This window comes from Eriocheir sinensis, chromosome 24, assembly GCF_024679095.1.
Source record: "Eriocheir sinensis breed Jianghai 21 chromosome 24, ASM2467909v1, whole genome shotgun sequence".
Classification (NCBI taxonomy): domain Eukaryota; kingdom Metazoa; phylum Arthropoda; class Malacostraca; order Decapoda; family Varunidae; genus Eriocheir; species Eriocheir sinensis.
The window spans coordinates 8,233,077-8,241,793 of NC_066532.1; the positions used below are offsets into that span (position 1 = coordinate 8,233,077).

Consider the following 8,717-nt stretch of genomic DNA (forward strand, 5'->3'; position numbering starts at 1 on the left):
TCCTCAACCTCCTTCTCTTTCTTCTTCTTCTTCTTCTTCATCGTCTTTTCCTCTTCTTCTTCTTCTCTTATCTGATCTTTTTCCTCTTTATCATGTTTTCCTTCTTCTTCTTTTTCGTTTTTCTCTTTAATCTCTTTCCTCTTTCTCTTTATTCTTTTTCTTTCTTCTTCTCTTTCCTCTTTCTTTTCCTTCTTCTTTCTCTTCCTCTTCTTCTTTTCTTCTCTTTCTTCCTCTTTTTATTCGATGCCTCACTTTCTTTTCCTTTTTCTTCTTCTTTCTTCCTCTTTTCTTCCTCTACCTCCCTTTCTTTTCGTTCTTCTATTTCTTCATCGTCTTCTTCATCTTCATCATCATCATCATCTTCATCATCTTCTCCTTCTTGTAGTATTTATAGATAGTGTCACACTGTACTCTTGTTATCAGCAGCGGAAACGCATCCTGTCACCAGCAAGCCTTTGTTGTCTCCAGACTCTCACACACACACACACACACACACACACACACACACACACACACACACACACACACACACACACACTTCTCATGTCAACTATTTCCAAGGACATAAAAGGATATCAATCGGGTTTTCATGAGGGTTTTTTCACGTTCAGGGTACAGAAGAAAGGTCAAACTACCACCAGGGTATTTCACTAGCCCTGGAAATGACTCAAACTCCTACGGGAACAGTATCAAATATGTGTTTCTTGGGCGCCGCATCGCTTGAGAATATGGGCCTGCAGGGAAAGGTTGGCCGATCCCTTCCTGGGAGTTCACGAATACACACTGAAGCAGATTAACCGAACAGAAGATTAAAGGGAATGAGACGTGAAATCAATCATAGGAGAACCAAAAGGGAGTTTACGAATAATACCTGCTGATGCCGCGTGGACGAAGAGAAACTGACCACTGAGGAACAGAAAATATGGGACACAGAAACTAGAGAAGAGAAAAACTAAACAAAGAAACACGACCAACAAACTTGGTGAACGAAATTATAAGGGAATAAGACGTGCCATGAATAATATGAAGGCGGAAAACGATGGAGAGAGAGAGAGAGAGAGAGAGATTTACATAGATTTACATAGAAAATCAGACCACACAGACCCCATGGTCCAGACTAGGTGGTCTGTCCTTAAACCTAAGTGATTTTACATTAATCAGAAGGCTCCAAAACGTTGCATTTCTACTCTAGTTGATATTAAGTTCAAGGAAGTGACGGTCGAGCTTATTTTTGAAGGAGTCAATCGTGTTACACTGGACCACTGATGGTGGAAGCTTATTCCATTCTCGCACTACAACGTTGGTGAAGAAAAATTTGGTGCAGTCTGAATTAACTTGTCTACATCTGAGTTTTACGCCATTGTTCCTCGTGCGCAAAGTGTTATCGATCATAAACAATGTTGATCTGTCTACATTCGTGAAACCATTAAGTATTTTAAAACATTCGATCAGTTTTCCTCGGAGGCGACGTTTCTCAAGAGAACATGTTAAGGGTAGAAAGCCTTTCTTCGTAGGATTTGTTGCGCAAGGAAGGGATCATTTTCGTTGCCCGACGCTGAACACCTTCTAATTTAGCAATATCCTTTGCATGGTGGGGAGACCAAAACTGTACCGCATATTCAAAGTGGGGTCTGACTAAACTATTGTAGAGCGGGAGTATTACATCTTTATTCTTGAATAAAAAGTTTCTTTTAATGAAGCCCAACATTCTGTTCGCTTTATTTGCTGCATCGATGCATTGATGTGAGAATTTGAGGTTTGACGCGATTTTGACCCCCAAGTCCTTGACGCATTGAACGCTTTTGAGTTTAACGCCGTGCATTTCGTAATCGAACTTCTTATTCCTCGTTCCAACTTGAAGGACCTGGCACTTGTCTACGTTAAAGGGCATCTCCCATCTATCCGACCAAGCTGAAATTTTGTGCAAATCCTCTTGGAGGCTTTGCCTGTCTTCGTCAGTGAGAACCGAGTTACCAATCTTTGTGTCGTCTGCAAATTTACTAATGCGGTTATTGAGTCCAACATCCACGTCGTTGATGTAAATAATGAAGAGCACTGGGCCAAGAACCGAGCCCTGAGGAACGCCACTAGTGACCGGCGCCCACTCTGAGTTAAATCCGTCAATCACTACTCTTTGTTGTCTGTTGCTCAACCAATTCGCGATCCAATGGTTTACTTGACCGTCAATACCTATTTGCTTTAATTTGTAAAGTAATTTATGGTGTGGGACTTTATCAAACGCTTTCTGGAAATCAAGATAGACTACGTCCAATGATTTGGTTGCGTCATAAACAGTGAAGAGGTCGTTATAAAAGGTTAATGGGTTTGATAGGCAGGATCTTTTGTTTCGGAAGCCATGTTGTGAGTCCCCAATTAATGAGTGGCTTTCAAGGTAACTCACAATTTTGTCTCTAATTATGCCCTCAAGTAGCTTTTCTACAACTGGAGTTAGACTAATGGGCCTGTAATTACCTGGTACTTTTTTTGTCTCCTTTCTTAAAAATCGGTGTCACGTTAGCCTTTTTCCAATCTGAAGGGACGATGCCTTGTCGTAAGGACATATTGCATACGGTTGTGAGGGGGGAGAGTATTTCGCTCTTTGTTTCTTTAAAAGCAGAGTTGGATATACTTTGTCAGGTCCAGGACTTTTAATTGTTTTAAGTGATTTGAGGGCTTTAAGGACTTCATCGGGTTTTATTTCAAAGTTAGGCAATGCATGCTCGGGATTTACATTAGTACTGGTGTTGGTGGTAGTGGTGGGAGGACTGTTAGTATTAAACACCGAGGAAAAGTAATTGTTTAATAGGTTTGCAACGTGTTGGCTGTCAGTCACTAGTGCACCGTCGCTGTTTGTTAAGGGTCCAATTCCACTTCTGATCGCCTTTCTGTTGTTTATGTAACTGAAGAAGGATTTCTGATTATTTTTACAGTTGGCTGCAATATTTTCTTCATATCTACGCTTTGCCTGACGCACTAATCTGTTTACACGTCGCCTGGCATCATTGTAGAGTCTAATGTTTTCGGGCGTGCTTTGTTCTTTCTTTAACCTGTAAAACAATTTTCTCTCCTTGACTGAGTGTTTAATTTCGCTATTAAACCAAGGTGGGCTTTTATTAGTGTTAATTGGCTTCTCGCACAAGGGGACAAATGTGTCCTGATGAGTGAGTAAGTGATTTTTAAAGCTTAGCCAGGCGTCCTCTACATTGCCGTCATCTGATAGTTGCATATCTATTAGTTTTCGTCGGATTTCTACGAAATTGGCTCTTTTGAAATTGGGCACCTTTACTTTATTTTCAGTCACCGATGTTTGAGCTCTAATGTCAACGCGCACTAGTTTATGATCGCAGGAACCGAGGTGTTCTCCTACCTTGACATTACTGACTAGGTTATCTTGGGTCGTTATAACAAGGTCAAGTATGTTATTTTGTCGAGTTGGTTCAGAAACCATTTGGCTTAGATAATTTTCCTCTAAAAATTCGATCATTCTATGGGACTCACCTTCTGTACCCGACAGTGTCGCCCAGTCGATATGGGGGAGGTTAAAGTCTCCTAATATCAGTGAGTCGCTGTTATTAAGTGACTGCCTTAAGACGCTGTACATTTCAAGATCGGCATCGAGTGATTGCCCCGGAGGCCTGTAAGTGACAGATATATTTAAATTGACTTTTGCAGTGTTTACTCGCACGCACAAATGTTCAACGTTACTGTTTCTTGGTGTTTTGTCAGTGGGTTGCAAATAGCTTTTGACAAAAAGGGCGAGAGAGAGAGAGATGGATGAGCTTGTGGTGCGTTAGTCAAGTCTCCGGAGCTGACATTCAAATTTGAGTATTCTTCTATATCCGGTTAGGAGGAGGAGGAGGAGGAGGAGGAGGAGGAGGAGGAGGAGGAGGAGGAGGAGGAGGAGGAGGAGGAGGAGGAGGAGGAGGAGGAGGAGGGTGAATCATAACGTCATAATTATCACATACACTCAGACTTTCATTTTCTCCTTCTCCAATTTTTTTTCTTCACCTCTCTCTCTCTCTCTCTCTCTCTCTCTCTCTCTCTCTCTCTCTCTCTCTCTCTCTCTCTCTCTCTCTCTCTCTCTCTCTCTCTCTCTCTCTCTCTCTCTCTCTCTCTCTCTCTCTCTCTCTCTCTCTCTCTCTCTCTCCCACGCTGCCAGGCTTCCTGTCTCCATGCTTTCTTTCTTCTCTTTCGTCTCCATTATTTTCTGATTTTTTCCCTTCTTTTGTCTACCTCTTGTTCTTCTTCTTTAACTTCTTCTTGTTATTGTTGTTGTTCTTCCTCCATTGCTCTCCTTTCTTTTCCTTTGTATTCTTTTCTTCTTCTTTCTTCCCTTTCGTCTCCATTCTTTTCTGGTTATTTCCCTTCCTTTCGCCTGCTGCTAAGAAGACAAGGCTAAGGGTGTCGCAGGCGGCGCCATGTCAAGGCGTGTGCCTGTACCCGCGCGCAACATCCTGCCCCAGTGCTTGAAAAAGGAGGAGAATGATCTACGAGCTCCAGTGTCTCCCTCTTCGTGACGCGAGTGGTCGCTGCTCGTTGAAATATCTATCCAAGCTGGGAAGAGACGCGCCCGACTCGATCCCTATACACACACACACACACACACACACCACATACTCAAACCCACCCACACACCCACACACACACAAACACACACACACACACCACATACTCAAACCCACCCACCCACACACACATACACACCCACACCCACACCCACACACCCACACACACACGGTGAGCCACGATGAACACCAGGCTGTCCTTACTCATGGTTTTTCTAAAGTCATTGTTGCCCGCGCCCGGAGCCTCCCTCAGCCCAGGCCTGGACCCACGCTGCCCCGCCCATACTACCATCTCGGGGGATGATGAATGGGCGAACATTGGCACCCTGCAAAATGTGACGCTCGGCTGGAGCAGTGTCTTGTACGTGCACCCCGATTCTGGCTTCAAGGGGGTTAGGCTCGTGGCGGCGGGCGATGGCTGGCAGCAGGACGCCTGGTTCAAGCTGGACAACACTTGCTTCCCTCTGGACGCACGGTGGTGGTGGTTGTGGGCATATGTATGGAGAAGGAGGAACGATGACAACAACAATGATGGCATTCTTGGCTTTTATGTACGGACTGGTGACTGCTATCTTGGGTGCCGCAGAACAGGCCACTTCCTTAATGCCGTGAATGTTACTGTTGTGGCTCACGGGCCCTCAAGGTGGAGATTATCGTACTCGCGGCAATGCACTGTAGAAGGATACAAACAAGACAGATACTCATGGATAAACTGCACCTCCCACCCCACCACCACCACCACCACCACCCCTACAACCACCACCACCACCACCACCACCACCACATCCACCACCACCACCACCACCACCCCTACAACCACCACCACCCCTACAACCACCACCACCCCTACAACCACCACCACCACCACCACCACCACCCCTACAACCACCACCACCCCTACAACCACCACCACCCCTACAACCACCACCACCACCACCACCACCACCCCTACAACCACCACCACCCCTACAACCACCACCACCACCACCCCTACAACCACCACCACCACCACCCCTACAACCACCACCACCACCACCACCCCTACAACCACCACCACCACCACCACCACCACCCCTACAACCACCACCACCACCACCACCACCACCCCTACAACCACCACCACCCCTACAACCACCACCACCCCTACAACCACCACCACCCCTACAACCACCACCACCCCTACAACCACCACCACCCCTACAACCACCACCACCACCACCACCACCACCACCACCACCACCACCACCCCCACCACCCCCACCACCACCACCATAGTCGTGCCGGTGGTGATTGGTGTGCTGTTGTTGTTGTTCTGCTAGTGGTGCTGACAGAAATGTTACTCTCTCTCTCTCTCTCTCTCTCTCTCTCTCTCTCTCTCTCTCTCTCTCTCTCTCTCTCTCTCTCTCTCTCTCTCTCTCTCTCTCTCTCTCTCTCTCTCTCTCTCTCTCTCTCTCTCTCTCTCTCTCTCTCTCTCTCTCTCTCTCTCTCTCTCTCTCTCTCATTTTCTTGCCTGCTGAACCCAAGTAGTGACCTGCTGTCCTGTTCATTACTACAACAAGGCTAACTAGGGGCCGGCTCGCTCTGCTGGTGATCTTCTTGTCTTCCTAACTCACTACAATGGATAGATCTGTAGATGGATGGCCTACTCTTTTGTCTTCTTTTGTTCTTTTCTTTCATCTTTTTTTAATCTTTTTCTTTTTCTTCTTCTCTTTCTTCTTTAACTTTTTCTTTTTTCCACATTCTCCTTGTACTTCTCTTCTTTCCTCTTCTTTTTATCCTTTTTTTACTTCTTCTTCTTCTTTTTCTTCTTCTTCTTCCTCTTCTTTTTCTCCTCATTCTTCTTCTTTCTCCTTTTTTTCTTTTTTTTCTTTTTATTTCTCTCTCCTCCTCCTCCTCCTCCTCCTCCCCAGACGTGCCCAACTCTCACGTCAACTATTTACAAAGGTCAAAAAGGAGATCAAACGGGTTTTCATGAGTGTTTTTTTTTCACACTCATAGCATAGAAGAAGGGTCACACTACCACCAGGGTCATTAAACAACCCCTGGAAATGCCCAAAACTCCTTCAAGAAGCGTGTCAAATGTGTGTGTGCTGCCGCATGACCCCTGAAGCATTTACGGAGTTTAGGAATACATTGTAACAGATTAATTAACTGAACATGGCGCGGAATTCTTTTATGTGAAGACGGAAGGGAGTTTAGGAATACCTGCTGACGGTAAGGGACGGAAAGAGACTGACAACTGAGGCCCGAAACAGACAGACAAAATAAACATGGAACGCCAAATTAAGAGAAGAGAAAAACCAAAAAAAAAAAAACCCAGCAAACAAACACGTCGACCAGACAAACAAACAAAAAGAATGCACATCTAAGTATTCCACTATAAACAACTTTTGGGAATATACGATTAAGGAGAAGGAGTAGGAGGAGGAGGATGAGGACGAGTAGTAGGATGAGAAGGAGGAGGGACAATCTTAACTTCATATCACATACGCTCAGACCTCCATTATCTCCTCCAATACATCCTTTTTTTTTCTCTCTCTCTCTCTCTCTCTCTCTCTCTCTCTCTCTCTCTCTCTCTCTCTCTCTCTCTCTCTCTCTCTCTCTCTCTCTCTCTCTCTCTCTCTCTCTCTCTCTCTCTCTCTCTCTCTCTCTCTCTCTCTCTCTCTCTCCCCCTTCGTGACGGTCGTCGTCGTCATCGTGGTAATGGTCACATTCTTCCCGCAGTGCCCCGCGTGCCGACGCGGCGTGGACTGGCCGCCTCCTGGCGCGTCGGTGGCGAGGAAGCGGTCAGCGACAGCCACGTGTAGCCGCCCACGGGCCCCACCGTGCTCCCGCGCGTGGCGCCGCGGTAGCAGGAGCACATCTTCGACGACGACGAGGAGCACATCTACGACGAGTTCCCCGACCCTCTAATCTGCCAGCAGATCCCCGAGCCTCCAATCTACGAGGAGATCCCCGGGCCTCCAATCTACGAGAATGTCTCCGAGCCTCCAATCTACGAGAATATCTCCGAGCATCCACCCAGCGACAAGGCCGAAAACTTAGACTCCGATGATGATGCTTACCTCACACCGAGGCGAGGCCCCCCGGGCACACCCTCAGGGCACCGACCCACCCACGAGGCCGAAAACTTAGACTCCGATGATGATGCTTACCTCACACTGAGGCGAGCACCCATGGGCACACCCTCAGGAATTACAGAGGGCTGAGGTCGTGCGTGAGACCCTGCTCCCGACGCACGAGGCCACGGCCGCTGCTGCACCCAGGCCAGCACGCCACGCAGGGGTAAGCACTGCAGGATGAGGGCAACCAGGCGGCAGCACAGTGCCCTCCAGCCAAGCAGGGGGCAGCACCGTGCCCTCCAGACGAGCATGGGGCAGCACCGTGCCCTCCAGACAAGCAGGGGGCAGCACCGTGCCCTCCAGACAACCAGGGGGCAGCACCGTGCCCTCCAGACAACCAGGGGGCAGCACCGTGCCCTCCAGACAACCAGGGGGCAGCACCGTGCCCTCCAGACAAGCAGGGGGCAGCACCGTGCCCTCCAGACAAGCAGGGGGCAGCACCGTGCCCTCCAGACAACCAGGGGGCAGCACCGTGCCCTGCAGACAAGCAGGGGGCAACACCGTGCCCTCCAGACAACCAGGGGGCAGCACCGTGCCCTCCAGACAAGCAGGGGGCAGCACCGTGCCCTCCAGACAACCAGGGGGCAGCACCGTGCCCGCCACACAAGCAGGCGGCAGCACACAGCCCGCCAGACACACACGGGCCCGCACCGAGCCCGCCAGACAAGCAGGGGGCAGCACCGTGCCCTCCAGACAAGCAGAGGGCAGCACCGTGCCCTCCAGACAAGCAGGGGGCAGCACCAAGCCCTCCAGACAACCAGGGGGCAGCACCGTGCCCTCCAGACAACCAGGGGGCAGCACCGTGCCACACACACACACACACACACACACACACACACACACACACACACACACACACAAGTACATTTTCCTGGACCATAAAGTTTCCAAATGGCTCCAATCACTAATTTATATTTTATTGTTTTGTTGTTTATTTGTTTGTTGTTTATGGTGATGGCGCGGAGGAGGAGGAAGAGGAGGAGGAGGAGGAAGAGGAGGAGGAGGAGGAAGAGGAGGAGGATACGGGGAA

The 8,717-nt window shown here is 48.4% G+C and overlaps 1 long non-coding RNA gene across 1 annotated transcript in view; it reads right to left on the reverse strand.

Moving 5' to 3' along the window:
* Positions 1–7,136: 7,136 nt before the first annotated feature.
* The window catches only part of LOC127002831 (uncharacterized), a 2,034-nt gene continuing 453 nt past the window's right edge, over positions 7,137–8,717 (reverse strand). The window contains exons 1-2 of the long non-coding RNA XR_007756564.1: positions 8,509–8,717; positions 7,137–8,224 (exon numbers count right to left, since the gene is read on the reverse strand). The exon at positions 8,509–8,717 is cut by the window's right edge and continues 453 nt beyond it. This is a non-coding gene — a long non-coding RNA (uncharacterized LOC127002831). The remainder of the gene's footprint in view (positions 8,225–8,508) is intronic.